This window comes from Acomys minous (genome assembly GCF_964271855.1).
Source record: "Acomys minous genome assembly, chromosome: 5".
Lineage (NCBI taxonomy): Eukaryota > Metazoa > Chordata > Mammalia > Rodentia > Muridae > Acomys > Acomys minous.
Window position 1 is genome coordinate 53,995,249 of NC_140494.1, and position 22,771 is coordinate 54,018,019.

The following is a 22,771-nucleotide window of genomic DNA, read 5'->3' on the forward strand; positions in this document are numbered from 1 at the left end:
AATATACCTTCTTCTCAGCACAACATGGAACCTTCTCCAAAATTGATCACATCGTAGGTCACAAAGCAAGCCTCAACAGATACAAGAGGATTGACATAATACTTTGTATCCTATCAGATCATCATGCACTTAGGCTGCAATTCAACAACAACAGAAATAACAAAAAGCCTACATGTACATGGAAACTAACCAACTCTGCTAAATAACACCTGAGTCAGGGAAGAAATAAAGAAAGAAATCAAGGAGTTTCTGAAATTCAATGAAAATGAAGGAACAACATACCCAAATTTGTGGGATACATTGAAAGCAGTGCTAAGAGGAAAATTCATAACACTAAGTGCCTTTAAAAAGAAATTGGAAGCATCGCACATAAGCATCTTAACAACACAACTGGAAGCCCTAGAAAAAAAAGAAGCAGAAACACCCAAAAGGAGTAGACATCTGGAAATAATCAAATTCAGGGGTGAAATTAACAAATGAGAACAAAATGGACTATTTTCTTAGTCCAAAGAATCAACAAAACCAAGAGCTGGTTCTTTGAGGAAATAAACAAGATAGACTGACCATTAGCCAAACTAACTAAAAGGCAGAGAGACAGTATTGAAATCAACAAAATCAGAAATGAAAAGAGAGACATAACAACAGACACTGAAGAAATACAAAGAATCATAAGATCCTACTTTGAAGGCATATATGCAACAAAATTTGAAAATTTATGGGAAATGGACGATTTTCTTGATCAATTTCACTTGCCAAAGTTGAGTGAAGAACAGATAAACAAGCCAAATAGTCCCATTTCCCTTACAGAAATAGAAGCAATCATTGATAGCCTCCCAACCAAAAAAAGTCTAGGGAAAGATGGTTTTAGTGCAGAATTCTACCAGACATTCAAGGGCGAGCTAATATCGATACTCTTCAAGCTACTCCAAAAGATAGAAATGGATGGAAAATTACCAAATTCATTCTATGAGGCCATAGTCACACTGATACCTAAACCTCACAAAGACTCAACAAAGAAAGAGAATTTCAGACCAATTTCTCTGATGAACATAGATGCAAAAATACTAAATAAAATACTTGCAAAACGAACACAAGAACACATCAAAGATATCATTCATCATGACCAAGTAGGCTTCATTCCAGGCATGCAGGGATGGTTTAATATATGGAAATCCATCAACGTAATCCACCATATAAACAAACTGAAAATAAAAAACCACAGAATCATCTCTTTAGATGCAGAGAAAGCATTTGATAAAACCCAACACCCATTCATGTTTAAAGTTTTAGAGAGATCGAGGATACAAGGCACTTTCCTCAACATAATAAAGGCTATATACAGCAAGCCAGTAGCCAAAATCAAAGTAAATGGTGAGGTAATCAAGGGAATTCCTCTAAAATCGGGAACAAGGCAAGGCTGCCCACTCTCTCCATATCTCTTCAATATAGTTCTCGAAGTTCTAGCCATGGCAATAAGACGACAAAAGGAGATCAAGGGTATCCAAATGGGAATGGAGGAAGTCAAATTATCCCTATTTGCAGATGATATTATAGTGTACATAAGTGACCCTCAAAATTCCACCAGAGAACTCCTACAGCTGATAAATACCTTCAGCAAATTGTCTGGTTACAAAATTAACTCAAAAAAGTCTGTAGCCTTCCTATACACAAATGACAAGCTTGCAGAGGAAGAAATTAGGAAAGCAACACCCTTCACATTAGCCACAAGCAATATAAAATATTTAGGAATTACTCTAAGTAAGCAAGTGAAGGACTTATTTGAAAAAAACTTCAAAACTCTGAAGAAAGAGATTGAAGATGACATGAGAAAATGGAATGGTCTTCCTTGCTCATGGATCGGGAGAATTAACATAGTAAAAATGGTCATCCTACCAAAAGCAATCTACAGATTCAATGCAATCCCTATCAAAATACCTACACAATTTTTTAAAGACATTGAAAGTTCAATTCTGAACTTCATATAGAAAAACAAAAAATCCAGAATAGCGAAAACAATCTTGTACAATAAAAGGTGCTCTGGAAGAATCTCCACACCTGATCTTAAACTGTACTTTAAACTATAGTAATTAAAACAGCATGGTACTGGCACAGCAATAGGCTGGTTGATCAATGGAATCGAATCAAAGACCCAGATATGAACCCACAAACATATGGTCACTTGATTTTTGATAAAGAAGCCAAATTCATTCAGTGGAAAAAGGATAGCATCTTCACAAATGATGCTGGTCTAACTGGATGTCTATGTGTAAAAAAATGCAACTGGACACATATTTGTCACCTTGCACAAAACTCAAATCCAAGTGAATTAAAGACCTCAATATAAAACCGGAGACACTAAGTCACTTAGAAGAAAAATTGGGGAAGAGACTGGAACATATTGGCACAGGAGAAAACTTCATGAAAGAACACCAACAGCGCAGGCCTTAATGTCAACAATTAATAAATGGGACCTTATGAGGCTGAAAAGCTTCTGTAAGGCAGGAGACTCTGTCAAGAGAACAAAGCCACAGCCTACAGACTGGGAAAAGATCTTCACCAACCCTACATCTGACAAAGGTCTAATATCCAAAATATATAAAGAACTCAAGAAATTAAACACCACCAAACCAAATAACCCAATTGAGAATTGGGGCTTGGAACTTAACAGAGAATTCTCAACACAGGAATATCAAAGGGCTGAGAAACACTTAAAGAAATGCTCAACCTCCTTAGTCATCAGGGAAATGCAAATCAAAACAACTCTGAGATTCCATCTTACACCCATCAGAATGGCTAAAATCAAAAATTCAAGTGGCACCACATGCTGGTGAGGATGTGGGAAGAGAAGAACACTCCTTCATTGCTGGGGGGAATGCAAGCTAGTACAGCCACTTTGGAAATCTATCTGGTGCTATCTCAGAAAAATGGGAATAGGGCTTCCTCAAGACCCAGCTATTCCACATCTTAGAATATATCCAGAAGATACTCCAGCACACAACAAGAAAATTTGCTCAACCATGTCCATAGCAGCCTTATTCATAATAACCATATCATGGAAACAACCTAAGTGTCCCTCAGTAGAAGAATGGATAAAGAAACTGTGGTACATATACACTATGGAATACTACTCAGCTATTAAAAACAAGGAATTCCTGAAATTTGTGGACAAATGGATTGAGCTAGAAATGATCATAATGAGTGAGTTAACCCAGAAGCAGAAAGACTCAAATGGTATTTACTCTCTTATATCTGCATAGTAGCCCAAGGGGCATGTCCCATGAAAGCCTTCACTTTCCAGGAACCTGGGACAGAGGGGAGGACATCCCATTGAGACTCTGGATGAGAGAAGCATGGGAGAATAGCAAAGTAGAAGGATCCAGAGGGCCCTAGAAACCAACAAGTAGAACATTATGGTAGCAGATTTGGGCCCAGGGGTGCTGCTCAAACTAAGGCACCAGCCAAGGACAATACAGGCGGTAAAATTTAAACCCCTACCCAAATCTAGCCAATGGTCAGAACATTCTCCACAATTGAGTGGAGAGTGGGATATGACTCTCATGTACTCTGGTGCCTCACATTTGACCATGTCCCCTGGAGGGGGAGATCTGGTGGCTCTCAGAGGAAGGACAGCAGGTTACCAAGAAGAGACTTGATACCCTATGAGCATATTCAGTGGGAGGTAATCCCCCTCAGGAACAGTCATAGCGGAGGGGAATAAGGGGAAAATGGGAGGGAGGGAAGAATGGGAGGATACAAGGGATGGGATAACCATTGAGTATAACAAGAATAAATTAATAAAAAAATAAAATAAATTAAGATCTTCACTTATATTTTGATCACTTTGGATGTTTGGTTTTCTTTTATCACAAATAAAAATAAAAAGGTTTGATTGAGTTACAAAAAAAAAAAAAAGAATAGAAATTCTCAGCAGAGAAATTCTGAGGGAACAAGAAACATTTAAAACAATGCTCAATGTCCTTAGTCATCAGGAAAAGGAAAAGAAAAAAGACTCTTTTTACACCAATCGGAATGGCTAAGTTAAAAACTCAAGTGACAGCCCATGCTGGCGAGGATGTGGAGAAAGGAGGAACACTCCTCCAGTGCTGGTGGAGTATAAACTTATACAACCACTGTGGATAAGAAATCGATCTGGCAATTTCTCAGAAAACTGACAATAGCTATACCTACACACTCAGCTATACCACTCCTAGGGATGCACCTAAAAGATACTACACCACACAAGAAGAACATTTGCTCAACTCTGCTCTTTGCAGTTTTATTTGTAATAGCCAGAACTCAGAAACAACCTAGATATCCCTCAAAGGAGGGAAAAAGAACCTGTAGTACATTTACATGACAGAATACTACTTATCTATTAAAAGTAATTAAGTCATGAGAAACCTCAGTATATACATTTTTTGTATAAAGAAAACCTTACTTCCTATTATTATAATTTTCCATAAAGATAATAATTGTCGGGCCAGGCGTGATGGCGCACGCCTGTAATCCCAGCACTCGGGAGGCAGAGGCAGGCGGATCACTGAGTTCGAGGCCAGCCTGGTCTACAAAGTGAGTCCAGGACAGCCAAGGCTAACATAGAGAGATTCTGTCTTGACAAACAAAAACAAAAACAAAAACAAAACAAAACAAAAAAAGATAATAATTGTCAAAAGAAAGACTGTTTTCTTAAACAATTATTTTATAGCTGCTTTGTTTGTGTTGCTTTTGTTGAACTCACAAGCTAATATGTGCTTTATTCATTTTTTTGTTTCATTGAAAGTCCCCCAATTATTTCAATTGCTAAAGTGGTCAAACATTTTGACTCATTGCCACTCTCACTCAGTTGCAGAGCTTTGTCCTTGACATTGCAAATTCCCTATAAGACATCTAACTCTAACTTTGAAGAGATCAACACAAACGTCTGTAAGGAGAGAAGGACCTACCTACTGCTCCTCAGAAGCAACACACAAGCAGTGACTGACTGCAGTACACCTTTATTTTTTGATCACTGTGTTTTTGTTAGGAAACCAATTTTATACTTTCTAAACTAAACTTTCATAACATGATTCTCTTTTTTTTCTTTATTCATGTTCTTTTCACAGTGATAGTTAAACAGCTGCTTCTTGGTTGGCAAAGTGCCATCCGCTGCTAAGTTGCTCTCAAGAAAAGTAGCGTTTTTCATTGCATGGTTTCAAAGCATTTGTAGTTTGTGTAACCTATATTGCTTTTCACAATACAGGAATGATTTTAAAATTGAATTGTTACCCAAGAATTGTAGCTTCCAGAAGTTTTCCTTCATGCTTCCTGACACATTCCATATAATAATGTAATAAAAATTGATGAAAACAGTTTTTTTCATGTTTTTAACACATTCTGTATGCAAAATTTTAATTTTAACGTTACAAGTATAAAGCTGCCATCTTTCTTAGTTTATTAAAGGTGATGACATATACTAAATTTAAGTAATTTTACTAAGAAAAAAAAGAGAGCCTATTTATTCCTCTGTGGATAAGAAAGTTTACTGGAACTAGCAACATTGTGGAACTTTAATGAACAGAGATCCTAGGGACAATTGAAATGAAAGATGCCTACAAGCACACAAAGAAAATTGCACAGATGTGGCACTTTCAGTATGGTATTAGGTATGGAATACATATTTATTCCCTAGATATGTGTCTAAACGAATTTTGAGAAAAATGCTGATTGCTCAAGAGAAACTGCATTTGGTGCAAGTGCTTTGTTACCAAAGATTCTCCTGATTGCCAATGGGTCCCTTGCATTATGGAACAGCCATGCATTCATACCCACAGCAGAGAACATTTAACTCAGATTATAACCATATGCTTCCGGGTCAGCAGACGTCAGTTGTAGTGAGGCAAGTAGTGATATCACTTGTCATTAATAGGATATTACATATCCAGGCTCATTGAGCAGAGGGTAGAACTCTTTCAGAATGACAAAAGACAGACTGTCAAATTTGTATCATTGGTTAAGTTTTCTTTCCATAGATACATATATTGCTAAGTTTTAAATAGGGAACAAAACTTGCACATTCTGATACCATCACGCTTTTTATCTTCTACATTTTTAAATTATTAACCAAACTATTTATTTGTACTCATTTACTATTATGTATCCATAAACAGTGTGCTATGCAGAGGGAAATATACTAATTGTTCCTTAGTTCCCATGGTTAGAGTTTCTTAGTACATGAGACTGTATTAAACACAAACAGGGTTAAAAATTAAATAACGCCATCCTGAAATTCAGACATGTAAAATGGCACATTAGCTGTCAGTGTGGGCCATATATTTATTGATTAACTTTACTCAAAAATGTAGAATGTAGACTCAACTGGCCATGGTAGAGGGGGCACAGATGAGCTGCTATGAGGGCATGAAGGAAAAAGAACTGACCCTGCCTCCTGCAAATGACATCATTGGGTGAAACTAGCTGGAGCAGTGCTGGAGAGCTAGCCATGGTGATTCAAGTAAAGGAGAGCCAGAGGGTTGACCAGCTCAGCTACCATCTGGGGCTCTAAACTAGCCCACCCCAAATCTATGTGTTCTGAAAAATAGTTGGGACACAAAAAAAGGGCTATTTTTTCTGTTCCAAAGATCCAGGATCTTCATGACATAGGGCAACAGCAGGATAATTGGAAGGAATCCCAATAAAGGTCCAGTATTGATGGTGTCACAAAAGCCAGGATCTGGAACCAGACCAATGTCTCATTGTAATGACTATTTGCAAGTGAAGACATCTGGAGAGAGGTTTATGCTATGGGACCCTGCAACACACTACTGTTTCCACTATGACATGTTTTCTGTCCTTGGTTTATGTTATTTGTTTGTGTATGTGCCAGGTGATAATTAATTCTATCACTGAACTACACATGCTGTAGTCTCGTGTGTGTGTGTGTGTGTGTGTGTGTGTGTGTGTGTGTGTGTGTGTGTGTGCACATGCAAATACATGTGCTTTATTTTGGTGGGAGGTTGCAAGAGCAAAGGGCAAATTGAGGGGATAGGAAGACAAGCCAGAGCGGAGTGCACAATGTGAAACTCACACACACACACACACACACACACACACACACACACACACACACACATCAATACAATATTTAAAAGAAATATAGAATCCCATTGATGCATTTTATAACTGAGTACAGTAGTCAAGAGGCAAGTCTTCATATTTTATAGTTAACATTAACTTGTTAGAAGATGTAATTTTAATGTGGTATATGTTTCACCCATATTGTTGATTGTTCTGGTAGGCTATGTAATAATATGTCATATAAATAAAATATAATGTACTTGTAATAATGGGTCAAGTACATTTGGCATTTCATTGCTTTATTTTCAGTTTTCAAAGTGTATGTAGCAATGTAAAATGTTCCTAGATGGCTGAGTATAATTTGACAGGTTTTTCTTTTCTTTCTTTTCTTTTTTTTTTAATTCCACATCATTTCTTAACCCTGTAATTTCCAATCCAGTAATTTTAGACTATAAGTTGAATTTCTCTTTCTCATGGAGGTGCTAAGTTAAGGCTCCTCAATTAAAACCTTTACCAACTACTATCCAATAAATAGATTTTTAACAAAGGTTTAGATTATTTATCTTGGCATCTATTTTTCTAGAATGATAGGAAAGGTGGGAATAATGATACTTCTTTTTAATAAATTAATTTATTCACTTACATCCCAATCGTGGCACCTTCCCTTCTCTGCTCCCAGCCCCACCCTCCCTCCATTTTCCCCCATCCCTCTTACCCTGTTCCTCAGAAAAGGGGAGCCCTCTGTTTCCAAATCACCCCAGCTCATCACGTTGCATTGGGATTGAGCACATCCTCTTCCCCTGTGGTCTTGCAAGCCAGCCCTACTAGAAAGAAGTGATCAAAAAGCAGTCAATACAGTCCATGTCAGACAGCTCCAGACCATCTTACTAGGGGACTCACACGAAGCCTGAGCTGCCCATTGACTACATCTTCACAGGGGCCCTAGTTCCTATGCATGGCTCATGCTTGGTCCTTCAGTCTCCACAAGTCCCCCTAGACCCTGGTTAGTTGGCTCTGTTGGTGTTCTGATGGAGTTCCTCACTGCAATGTCCTTCTATCCTCCCCCCTCCCCCCACACACATCACTTTTCCACAAGACTGCCTATGCTCTGCCCAGTGTTTGGCTCTGAGCTTCAGCATCTGTTTTCATCCACTGGTGTCCAGAGGCTCTCTGGGAACAACTATAGTAGGCTCCTATCTACAAACATAGCAGAATATTGTTAATGGTGCCAGAGTTTGGCTCTCTCCCATGCCATGGGTCTCAGGTTGGGCTAGGCATTGGTTGGTCATGCCCTTAATCTCTGCTCCATCTTTATTCCTGTACTTCTTACAGGCAGAGTAAATTTTCGCTAGAAGTTTCTGTGGGTGGGTAGGTGTTCCCTTCCCTTCACTAGGATTCATGTGTAGTTAGACAGTGAGCTGTTCATTTTCCATGATCCTTGCTACTAGAGGTTTCAACTGGAGTCACCCCCATATCCTTCCAGAAGTTTACCTTGTCTTAGACCCCAGCGTATCACACTTCTTTCAGCAGGCCCTCTGTCCTCCCACTCCTGCTTTTCCCATGGCTGATATCCACCATCATTTCTCTCTGTACTCCCTCTCCTACCTTGCTCCCTCTTCTCAACAACTTCTGCTATCTATTCTATTTCCATTTCTGAGTAACATTTAGACATCCTTCCTTGGGTCCTCCTTGTCACTTATCTTCTTTGGGTCCTTGAATTGTAATATGGTTATCCTGTGTTTTATGGCTAAATTCCACTTGTCAATGAATAAATACCATGTGTGTCTTCCTGGGTCTGGGATACCTCACTCAGGATGATCGTTTTTAGTTCCATCCACTTGCTTGAAAATTTCATGATTTCCTTGTTGTTAATAGCTAAGTAGTATTCCATTGTACAAATGTACCACAGTTTATTTATTCATTCTTTGGTTGAGGGACATTTAGATTGTTTCCAGAATCTGGCTGTTAAAAATAAAGCTGCTATGGATAGATATAGTTGATCAGATGTCCATGTATGGCATATCAACTTTTGGGCATATGCAGAAGTGGTATATCGGGGTTTTACTTGAGGTAGTGCTATTCCCAGTTTTCTGAGAACCAGAAAACCAATCTGAGTACCAGATTGGTTTTGAAAGTGGTTGTGCAAATTTGCCCTCTCATCAGCAATGGAAGAGTGTCGTCCTTTCTTCACATCCTCAACAACATGAGTTGTAACTTAAGATTTTTATCTTAGCCATTCTGATGGGTGTAAGATGGAATCTCAGAGTCCTTTTGATTTGCATTTCCCTGATTACTAAGAATGTTGAGCACTTCTTTAAATGCTTCTTGGCCATTTGAGATCCCTCTTTTGAGAATTCTCTGTTTAGCTTCATATCTTATTCTTAAAAATTGAATATTTTGTTTGTTGGTCCTTCATTTCTTGAGCTCTTAATCTATTTTTACTATTATAATTCTCTGTCAGATGTAGGATTGGTGAAGATCTTTTTTTCCAGTGTATAGACTGCCTTTTTGTTCTATTGGTAGTATCCTTTGCCTTACAGAAGTTTTTCCATTTTAAGAGGTCCCATTTATGAATTGTTTATCTTAGAGCCTAAGCTGTTGGTGTACTATTTGAGAACTTGTATCCTGTGCCAATGAAGTCAAAGTTCTTCCTCACTTTCTATTCTAAAAGATTAGTGTCTGGTTTTATGTTTAGGCCTTTGATCCATTAGGGCTTGAGTTTTTTGCTGGGTCATAAATATGAATCTATTTGCATTTTTCTACATATAGACATCTAGTTAGACTAGTACCATTTGTTGAAGATACTTTCTGTTTTTCCATTGTTTGGTTTTGCCTCCTTTAATGACACTTATTTCTATTAAGTATTTAACAATGATAAACTTAAAATTTGAAAATCTTAAACTGTTCATATTTTAAAAATTATATGTAGTCAGCAAGATGCCTAGCAAGATTAAGGGTTATAGAGGAACTTCCTGAAACTTTAACTATAACTGAAATTAATCAAAATAATGTAAGGATATTCAAGGTTGAAAACATAAGTAAGCCATAATCTTATTTAATGCCAAATACTTAAACAAGAAAGTCTGAGCAGCTGATTATATAATGTGAAGCTTAAGATCAAGTAAAGAGAGTAGCACTACTATGGACTGGACATAAAGCATATGGCCATCTTCATAGTATTCACTTTATCTAAGCAATCTGTAAACCACTGCTTTCGTGAAAGTGAACTATTACTTTAATTTTGGTCAACATCTGTGATTTTTGCATTAGTGAATAACCTGGCAGTAAAAAGAACAATCGTGCATACCAGGGGTGCTGTATGGCTCTTTTATTTTCTCACGTAGCATATTTAAAATAAGGCAAGACGATTGCACTTTTATTAATGCGACAGACTGACAATGGAATGTTCATGGTTCTCATCTTTGCTTCTGTTATTTCCAAGTACCCAATTATCTTTTACTGTATATGGAATGAAAGGTACTACTTGTATTGTGAATAGGGAAATGAGACTCATTCACTGTGAACAAGGGATTCTTCCAACAAATGCTAGTACTTTTGTTTACACTCTTCATGTGTTTATGAAGCTAGGTACTCCAAAAAGTGCATTAATACTTTGTGGTAAAAACATCATTGAAGGGCACATACAAAGACAAAGAAAGAAGAAGGATGGTACAACTTTTAGAGAATTGTAAGTGACCTCAAAAACTAATAATTCAGTATATTGTCATTGTGCTCTCTCTCTCTCTCTCTCTCTCTCTCTCTCTCTCTCTCTCTCTCTCAATCTCTCTCTCTCTCTCTGTTTACTAGTTGTCTAAATATCTTTATCAAATAAATTCTCCATTTCAGCTAAGTCTTCATTATTTTTCTGCTTTCACTTCCAAACTCTGAATTTAATTTTCAAACTTAATTTCTATAAATTTCAACAAAATTTTGTTAAATAGCACACACAAGGTTAGAAACCTTGGTAATTAATGTTTCAATATTTTCCTGTTATACCTATGATGGTAAGATTGTAATTATTCATTTTTATGAGAATAGACGTTAGTCATTTCAAGCAAAGGAATTTAGAGTCCAAACATTTTGTTTTGGGATAAAAGTAAAAGGTATGTATACTTGAGTAAATAAATCATCAAGCTTCATATTTCATCATTAGTAAAGTGCAAAATTACCATACCAAATTTATTATGTTATGGGGAGGATATGATGTTTTATTTCTTCAGTGTATATATCATGCAATGTGTGGTATTTATTGATATTTTATTTTCAACACTTATTAGCAAAATTTGGAGGTGATCTTTAATACTCTGTCTGTGACAAACTATAATCAGTAATTATTTGTTATACAATCTTGGCATCATAAAGGGGAGAGTGAACAAAAAAGGAGTATGGCCCATTCTAAAGGAAATTGACATTAAAAATATTTTGTGTGCTTATGTATGTTCATAAGGACTGGTGATGTTTTTCATAAATTTTTAACTTATAAGTGGATTTAATTCTTAAATATGTCTTCTGTATTCATTGAGCAGTACACAAAATAATCTGTTTAGCTAAATGAAATTGCTATTGTGCTTTACTTCACAGAACATTCATCAGAGCTTATGACTAATGGAGATATACTACACTAATAAAAGCACATCAGCTGATCACACAGACTCTGAAGCATTCCCTTTTTTAGAAAGTAGTGATTTATTCAGTACTCTTTCTCTGCTTAGTATATTTAATGGACATGCTGTCAACAATCATCTTAGTTATTCACAGGAAAGAAAGCACAGTGAGGTACAAATTGGACAGAATCAGGATCAAGTCCAAATCAAAATGATTTCACTAGAAGGTTCTGAAAAGGATGAGGAAACAAGAATTTGAAGCCATTGGATAAGTAATATAAACTCAATCATTTATAACATATGATTAATGTCCAGCTATGTATCTGAAATTATTAAATGAAGTAACATATCATTAGACAAAATACACAACATGGTATGAGGTCAAAGGCAAAGGTAGAGCACAGTAATTTTGTCATGCCAGGATCAGGGCAGTATCTCACAGAGAGCCAACATAAACAGCACTACAATGCAGTAAAGATACACCAGGAAAAAAGACTGTTAGGCTAAAAGTTTGGAGAACTGTGGAAAAGATTATTAAAAGATAATGAAAAGGGAAAGCACAGAGTGTGAGTAGCATTTTCAGTGAGAGTGAAGAGCGGTGGGGGAAGTGATGATAAAGGGATTAGGATCAGGCAGTACTGGGCACATAATTAAATCTTCCTCATGGCTCATGGCTTTCTTCAGTGAAATGTTTCCTTTATTGGTAAAGCCGTCACTATGCATTGTTATAAGATTGATTGGTATTTTGGAGAAATTAAAAATGCATGTTTTACAAATGACATTTCATTGGACTAACACATTTTAACATAACAATTTTATATCTCCTGTTAATAGTATAAAGAGGGGGTCAAAAATATCACAAGAGGCAATGGTAAGGCCAAAAGAGTTAAATAACAAATTACAGGAAGACTAATGAGATTGAAAAGGCACAAACGCACCATCATGTCACCATGTGAAAAGCTCAGGAAACAAGTTTTTAAATAGAAGAAATGGATCTAGTGTGTCTGAAGAAATGCTTATACATTGGTTTTTCCTTCTTTATTAGATATTTATAGTTATGAAACTGTAACAAGAAAAATGGAAGGGGGAGCCATAGTAAGAGGAGACATTACAATCCAATGTCTATACACTTAGAGGAATCTGTCATAAGAAAGTCAAATAGTTTCTGCAGGTAACAAGTACAAGTGAGAAAGCAGGGTAAAGTTGTTTTTCTTTATATGAAAATGAGATAATGCTCATGTACATAGTTGTCATAAAATATTTGTTATTTGTAATATTTTAGAGTAGGTTGAGCTCAAATTATCTAGACATGCCTATGTAAAATTCATAAAAGTGTTATATAATGCACTTCTGTGGTTATATAGGAGAAATAAACAATGGGACGTGTCAGGAACACATCCCTGAAAACAAACATGTATAACAATCACACAGTATAAACTTTATTGAATATGGAATGTTTTTTCAAGCTTGAACAGACATCTAATAAATTTAAAATGAATAAAATGTTCAGTTTTTTGTTTATGCTTATTATTCTATTTACATGCTTAATTACTTTTACATCAAATGTATCAGCTCTATAATTTTTATGAAATTACCCTAGAATATTGAGAGTAGAAAATAGAAGACAAGCACATAAACACTAAAATTAGTCTTCTAGAATAAGTTCATTTGTCAAGATGAGCTTGAAAACTTGCTCCAGGCATCAGTCTGAGTTTTGTAATTCATGCCAGTGAACAAAACATGCAAACGCTATGCTGATTACTTTAGGAGCAAAAACCACAAAATCAAAATTCTTATATTCTATGGCTATATAGTCTCTGGCAAAAAAAAAAAATGGCAAAGTGTAATTTAACAAGTATTCTATGATAAGTTCTGACACGAATGAAATGTAGGGTTTGATAATAGAAGGTGGGTGGTGGTGGTGTACACCTTTAATCCGAGCACTTGGGAGGCAGAGGCAGGTGGATCTCTGTGAGCTTGAGGCCAGCCTGGTCTACAGAGCAAGTTCCAGGAAAGGTAGAACTGTTACAGGAGAAACCCTGTCTCACTTTAAAAAAAATAGGTCGGTTCTGTGGGTTTCTATTTTAAGAAACATTGTTAGAATAGCTACAATGATTAACAGTAACTTTGTTGGTGTTGTGGGGAGCTGAAGAGCTGGGTGCAGATATTTAGGAAATTTATCTGCATTAACTATGTTTACACTTATGAAAAGAAAGCTAGTATGTGGAGGAGTTGAAAGAAGTGGATGGAGTAAAATGAAAAGGGAAGGAGATACATTTGCTTGTAAGCTTGGTAGTGTGCAGCCAGTATACAGTTTTGGTCATTGAAATCACTCTAGCAATTGCTTGGAATGATATAGGATACTATGAAAGGTACATATCGGACATGAACAGTGGTGGAACACATAATAGGGCTTGTTGTGACTACTGTATTGAGAATAGACTATAGTGAGGAAACAGCAAACTCCAGAAACCATCATCTTTAACCCAGAAGGCATTTATTGGAATACAGATCAAATTCTAGTAGTGCTGGAGCAATGACCCATTTCATGTTTGTAGTCTATTTTAAAATGCTTATAATGTAAATTGATGTGTAATTTTCTTTCACTGAAGTTATTTGTAGGAAGTGCTTGTTGCCATTCTGAGACTTGATTTCTGACCCTGAGACTGACATCATGAAGGACAGAATAGAAACCTTAGTGGGTGCATAGGGGACGTGCCCTTTCTCCATGGACTAGGAGATGGGAGATGAAGGCGCGATGTTAGGGCTGGAAGAAGAGGAGGGAGGGGGTTATGATGTAGATGTAAAGTCAATATATTAATTAATTAATTAAAATATGTCATATAATCAAAACTGTGGCTAACTATGTGCATATACACACACACTATGCATGTATATATACATGCACAAACATATACACATGCAGAATAATAGCCACTTAAAATTTGCTTTAAATAAACTTGTCTTCTTTTATAAAAATATATATGGTGTAACACTTTTTTTTATTATATTTCTTACTCTACACATATTATATTGGTATTTTAATAATGATGGTAAATTTTAAGATTGGCTTAAATATTGTACATTATTTTATGTGATATTAATCTACACATATTAGTTGATATTCATTTCTATGTTAATATGTTGATATAACTGTACTGTTCAACAAGACAACACAGATAAATGAATATAAACAAACTTTACATGAGCCATGTAGCTCAGGTCAAGTGGGTACTGCAACAACAACCAAAGAAAACTTGTTTTGCCTATGAGCCAGAGAATGAGACAAAACAGTAGTAGTAATTATAGCAACATTTACAATATAATAAAAAATATAACTGCATATTCATTACAGAAAAATGGTACCTGATAAGACTATATTTGACCAACAAAGGTATTCTAAGGAGTAGCATCAAAATATACAATCAAATATCTGTTCCAATGGACATGCATCTTCTGGACCACTTCATAATTTCCTCAACAAGATGTTGAATTTTATGATCATAAAAATTAGCTTATGAATGATGATATTTCTGATTTGTTTCATATGTTGCTTATACAGCTAATAAAATGTGTTTTGGTGGCAATGCTGCAGTGATTTCAGTTGTTGTAATTCAATGGCTCCAACTGTGACAATCTCTAAAGCCTGGTTTACAGTTGCAATAGTTACCTGCTCTTTTATAGATGGTAAAATGACCCCATGATTACCTGTCTCTAATGGTCACAAATCTGTCAAGAATTCAAGGTCTGCCCCATAAACACGATGCTTAACAATGCTTAGAAAATATTTGTTCTTTATTGGTGACATATAAAATATCATTGAAAGAGGTAGAGAATTTTATGTTCTTGTAAAGCCTTAGGAAAAAACACTTTATTTTTCTAAATTACACTGTTAGTACTTTGTCTTTAAAGCTATGATCTGCTGTTGCTATAAGCAATATGTCCAATGGTTATATTTAATTTTATGTTACAACAAATAAAGCCACAGTTTTCAATATTTTTATCAGAAAGTGACATTTTTCTGTACTAAGCTTTTATGTAAGCATTCATATATTTCATAACATGTTGATTTTCACATTTTCATGTCAAAACCCAACTGTCTCCTGCCTTTAGATACTAATTCACTAACATATTGTAGAATTGTTAAGAGTAAATATGTTCATTACAGTGATAATGTTTGTATTATTTTCATAAATTATAAATGATGTAAGGCACAATGTTTCCCTCTGTTATAATTACAGATGTGAGTAAAATACAATCATAATTTGATAGAAAGAGACTAATGAGTCTAACTGATGAGGAAATAACATCCCAAACATGGAGCTAGAGAGAAAGCTGATCTGGCAATGAAATAAACATTGTAGACCATAATTATTTCTACAACATGAGAAAGAAAAATTCTCCATTGCGGATGCTATAGATGATCTTTCTATTCTGAAGTGTTCTGTCATCACAGGTACTGTTAGTGATACAAGAATTAAACATGCCAACTTTTTTGTCTATATTTTTCAGATGTTAAGTTTCCTTTCTTGAATAGTAATTATTTTCTATTTACTTTAAGCCTATTCTCCATAGTATGGAAGATCATAGTTCAATCATTTTGTTCCTGGTTTCTTATTTCTCCTCCCCTTTAAAATATTATGCTAGTTTCATAGAAAGCTTTTACTCATTCACTGTTTATTGGATATTGAGTTCTTCCCAAAAATTCATAGGTTAAACTTCCTAGATTCAATCTCCTGATTTTTTCTTTCCCCTAAGCATGGTAAGAAATTTTCTTCTGAGGTGAGCTTCACTATTTTAGAGCTTCTAGTCCCTGGTGTGACCAACATATCCTGTTACTTTCTGGATCAGTTTCTTCAGTGCTCTGATGCAACCTCTTGAAGCCTAATCCCCAGTTCAGACAGTTGGCCTCTTGCTTTGGCAGTATTTTTATATTTTGTAGAATCTCCTTCCCATCTGTCTAATACCATTCCCAGCTTGCTCCTTGTGATCATGTTACATGTTTAGGTATTTTATTTAAAGATTTGAGATGAATTAGTTACTCCTATTCTTGCCAGTTACCCTGTTATAAAATATATCTTTCGAGAAATCTCCTTAACATTTGTCACATTATAATGTGGGCTCTCTTTATCACAGGTCCTCTTCTTTATCTATTGCTTCTCTCTGCTGAAAAAAAAAAAAAAAGAACACCAGTACTTATTATTGACAAAAGTATTACTTGTACGTTTCATCAGTAAACTCTTTTAGGTTCCTAAATTTCACTGAATATACCATGATTAATATAAAACTTATCAATATGTAAGTACACCAGTTAAATATATTTTAAAATTATATAATAATCCTGAAAAGCATCTGACCTTTGAAAACAACACAATTCATCAGCATATAGTCAGTATTTATAAGTTATAGATGGCTTTACTTAGGATAGATATGTAACATTTTTATATATAATTTTATTAAATATATTTTTAACTGAAATTAGAAAAACAATATTTGGCTTTGATCATCTTTTTTCAGTGTAATTAATAATAAAAAAGTTCCAAATTAAGAGAAAGTTATTATGTTTATATTTTAAAAACTGTTTTTGATACTCTGTGTGGGTCCATGAAATCTCCACTGTAAATATGCTTAGACTAATCAATTGTATTATCCTACTGATGACTTAGAGATGTTTAGTTATTTTGAATTTGCATCTGAAATAGAATGTAAACTCTTAGAGTATATTTCCAACAGCATAACATGATAACTTATGGAAAAAATTTTGATATTTTTATGTATAATTATTTGGCCCTTATGATTTAAAGTTTTAGGATGCCTGTAAAAAGTCCATCCAAAGCATCTGCCATGGTTATATTGGTTTTCAACTTGACTCTACCTGGAATGCACTACAATCCAGAAATAGAAGGAACACCTGTGAGAGATCTTTTGTTTGCTTTGAAGTGAATGAGTACACTTCTGGTCCTGACCTTTGAAGTTTGAAGACACATCATTGATCCAGATCTTGAGCTGGTAAGACCCAGGCCTTTACTATGGGACATACTTTTTGATGGAAGCCTATATAGGGAAACAAAATCTATATAAGAAATAAGCTTTAGCTTTTTGCCTTTTTGACCTCAAGTTGCTAGCACATCTATTCCTTCCCTGGCATTGGAGCCTACTTCTTTGGGATTCTAGCATATACTGAAGACCAGCTGAGGCATCCAGCCCTGTGGATTGAGTGGATTTATACTGCAGCTAATATGAACATGTGTGCGTTTGTTTGTGTGTGTGTGTGTGTGTGTGTGTGTGTGTGTGTGTGTGTGTGTGTGTGTGTGGTGTATATAGAGGCAGAGACAATACAGCATCTTATGTGATCTTCACCAAGGGCATCTTCCAAAGGTACATGGAATGAAAGCTTAGTCCTCAGATATTAGTTCTGTTAGGAGGTGATGCAAAATTTAAAAGGTATATCCTTGTGAAAGAAAGCTTTGTAATGGTGGGCATTACTTTAAAGAGCATAATGATATTGGGGACCTTCTTCTTTGTGTTACTGTCAAAAATACTGAGAAGCTTCCTGCTGTCATGCACTGTATCTCCTTAGGTCCAGAAGTAAAGGTGCCAAGACCTTACGGACATGAATTTATACTATGGAATCTATGAGCCAAAGTGAATTTTGCATCCATATCTGCTTTGAGTTGATGTCTGCTTGAAGTTGTCATTTTGAGAGGGATGGAAGATGAAACAGAATCTTTACATCTATACATTTCAATTCATTTCTTATAAACAATCTGTTAATATTTTTTTAAGTACTAACATTTGCATGAATGGAAACTCAGTTTTATTTAACCTTCCTTTCTGTGGTTTTATTCACATTGCATTAGTCATATAATTTGATTATTTCAGTCTCTGTTGGCTGACAGTCATAATCTCTCTTTTATATTGTTAAGGTCTTTTATGAAAACTAACTAAAGCCTTCATAATGCAGAAAATATCATGATTTAATTTTATGTTTAAAAGCAAACATATCCAAGGTATGAATTCCATGAATTTCTGTACCAAACACCATTAAAAAGAAGCTGATATGGTGCTGAAAGTTTTAACTTTAACAGTTATTTTCCAAGGGCCCTTTATATGGGAACAAATTATTATGGCACCAAACTCGCTAAGTTGGCAAAAACACATATGGATTAGGCCTTCTGGTGTTTCTTTCAGTTTGCTCTCCTTTCAGAGGTGAGCCGCACACAACAGTGGCTTCTGTCCCACAACAGCTGCTGCCCATTCGCAGCGACCACCATTCTTTCTTTCCCATGTTCTCCTCTTAGCTTCTGAAGCAGATAAAGATGCAGGCTAATCCACCTTGGACTGTATTTCCAAATATACTCTGCTTCTGTTTTCTCTTCGTTTTTCTTTGTGTTCATTTAATGATTTTATTTAAAAAAAAAATCTCTATAGTCATTCTGAGAGATACTGTAGATTTTCTTTGTTTATTATTTCTCTACTGTTGCACATTATATTTTGAAACAGTATTCTAATGTAGCAAATGGTTTTAGTGTTTTTTCCTCAGATGAAATATTCAATCATAACAGAAATCCTGAAGACATTCTAAAGAAAATACCCACCATGCTCAGCTTTGGACCATCCTGTCACACACAACTACACTTTCAATAAACTTCACACATTCCAGCATCTGAAATGCAACAATGAATGTGTAGATTTCAAAGTACCACCTAGCTGTTTTGTAATGTGCTAACTTAGTGCTTCAATTGGATTTACAGCATTTGCTATTTTTTTCATACACACCACAGAGTTCTCTGGAATGCCTCCTGTATCTGTATCTCTGAGTAATGTTAAGTCTAAAGGACAATCCCAGGTCCCACTTCTGTAGTAGTCCTATGGCATTGGATAGATACAGCATTGATTCTACAGAACTCTGAAACTCTGAAGGTAGAATTTGTAGTACAGAGGCAGGAAACCTGTGTATTATTTTTAGAATCAATTATTTATATAAAGTTAGGCTATGAGTAATTGTTTTATATTTTGTTCTTCCTGAGAAAACAATTATTAGTTACAGGTGAGCTATTTGTGTTTGTTATGAATGAATAAACATTTTTACAATTAATCAAGGTAATTATCTCATACATTTTGCTTTTACTTCACTAATAATTCATTCTTTTCATTATTCCTTTCCAGCTACTAGAACATCTCATCTGTCTGTCTGTCTGTCTGTCTGTCTGTCTGTGTGATGGTTTGTTTGTTTGAGACAGGGTTTCTCTGTGTAGTCTTGACTGTTCTGGACTTGCTTTGTAGACCAGGCTTCTCTCAATCTCACAGAGATCTGCATGCCTCTATTTCCAAGTGGTGAGACTGCAGGCTTGCACCACCACACTTGCCTGAAAGCAACTTCTTTTAAAATGGAAGAAATAGAATAATAAGGTATTGAGGGTTGATTTTTCTGTAGCAAATATGTCTCATTTTGATACATTGTAACTGCTCTGTGCCTACTTTACCAATAACAGATTCAATTTCCTTTACCTTTATACGCATTTCTCTTTCAAGCTTTTCTTAAGAGTTCACTTACTACGTCAGTAAATGTAAATCACATCCTCCACACATCAGTATTTGGATCTAGAGATATAAACATCTGCAGATTCCACATAGAGACAATGGAAAGACAAGGTATATCTGTAGGGTGGTGCTAATAGCTGTTGAAGGCTCCAGGGGAAAGAGATAATTTTCAATGAAGAAATGACTACTAGTAATTTGCCCATGTTGTATTGGAAGAGCCCACATCCATGTGCACATTACTTGAGCTCACTGTGTATGAATAGTAAATAAAGGACATGCGTGAGGAGGTAAATGTGTTGTAGAGGATCCATTAGAAAGTTAGATATAATGAATGAACTGCAGCAATAAACAAGATATATAACATGCATTTATGAAATTTTCTGTGAGTAAATTATTATTATTATTTTCTTCAGAAAAGAACCTTTATCGTAAGCTAGAAGTTGCTCTTGCTCATCCAGAAAGACACGTAATGGTTCTTGGAGTTTGGCATCCAAGTAACTTAAGCTGCTTAGTGAGATTCAGGCCTGAGACACCCTGTCTCAGAGAAAATAAAGAAGAAAAATGTAGGAGGAAAACTGATACCAAAGTTTGTTCCCTTAGCGACAGAGCATACATACGAACACACACACACACATACACACACACACACACACACACACCCACACACACACACACACACACACACACATACACACACACACATACAAATGCATTTTGATAGTTTTTCCTTACTTATAGAAAAAACCATATATCACAAACACACACAAATGCTTTTATTGCTAGTTTTTCCTTATTTATTGAAAACAATTTCATATATCCTGGATATGATTTCTTCTCCCCGGTTCTCCCCTCCTAGCATTTCATCAGGATTCTTGCCCTGTCAGTCTGTTATTAGAAAACAGACTTCTATAGGAATTACAATAAAATGAAATATAATAAGGTATAACAAAAACTAACACATTACAACAATACAAAACAGACAGATCGAAAAGAGCTCAGGAAAGAGCACAAGAAACAAATATAAATACAAGCCTCCCATGCTCATACACTCTGAAAGCTGATAAAACCAGTAAACCAGAAGCCATAATATATATGAAAAGGATATTCTATAAGATAAAGAGTCTTAAAAACGCTATTAAGTTTTCAGTTACAAATAATTAAAAATAGAAATATGCTTCTCTGGTAAGTGAAGGCTTTCATGGGAAATGCCCCTTGGGCTAGTATGCAGATATAAGTGAGTATATACCATTTGAGTCTTTCTGCTTCTGGGTCAACTCACTCATTATGATCATTTCTACCTCAATCCATTTATCCACAAATTTTGGGAATTCCTTGTTTTTAATAGCTGAGTAGTATTCCATAGTTTATATGTACCACAGTTTCTTCATACATTCTTCTACTGATGGACAGAAACCTACAAGTAGAACATTATGATAGGCAGATTTGGGCTCAGGGGTCCCGCTCAAACTAAGGCACCAGCCAAGGACAATACAGGCGGTAAACCTTAAACCCCTACCCAGATCTAGCCAATGGTCAGAACAGTCTCCACACTTGAGTGGAGAGTGGGATATGACTTTCTCACATACTCTGGTGCCTCACCTTTGACCATGTCCCCTGGAGGGGGAGACCTGGTGGCACTCAGAGGAAGGACAGCAGGTTACCAAGAAGAGACTTGATATCCTGTGAGCATATACAGGGGGAGATAATCCCCCTCAGGAACAGTCACAGGGGAGGGGAATAAGGGGAAAATGGGAGGGAGGGAAGAATGGGAGAATACAAGGGATAGGATAACCATTGAGATGTAATAAGAATAAATTAATAAAAAAAGGAGTAAGGAAAAAAAACAAAATAGAAATATGTTATGAATTGATAAATAGGTTATCTTTTAGAGATGGGTGCATGTGTTTATTTCTCCTTTCAGCTCTAGGACCCATCTAGTGCAAAATCATGCAGCCCCAGTGTGTGCTACTTCAACCTCTGTGCATTCATATGCTCATCAATACGGTTGATTTAGAGGGCTTGTTTCTTTAGTGTCCTCCAATCCCTTTGGCTCTTAAATTCTTTCTGCTTCCTATTTGCAGGTATCTCTAAGCTTAGAGAGAGAGGAGAGAGAAAGAGAGTGAGAGTGAGAGAGAGAGAGAGAGAGAGAGAGAGAGAGAGAGAGAGAGAGAGAGAGAGAGAGAGATTTGAAGGAAACTTGGCTTTTAGGTTTAGGTCTTCTAAGGTTTCCTTTGTATATTTTCTGTTGGTGCAGTTCCATATTTGTTCCCATCTGATGCTGGAAGAATTGTCTGTTGATGACTGCACAAGTTATTTATCTATGAATATGGCAGAATGACATCATGTTCTATTTTATTTCTATATTCTTTCAGCAGACGAATAGTATTTGGTTTTATCTAGTTCTCTGAGATATCTAGTCTCAGTTTCGTGGAGATTCTTGGGTGTAATGATTATATCTTGTGAAGTGGGGCTCAAGTTAAACCAGTTATTGGTTGGTTAATCACAAAAGATTTGTCCCACCATTGCACTAGCATGTCTTGCAGGCAGGACCCCAGTGTAAAACAAAGGTT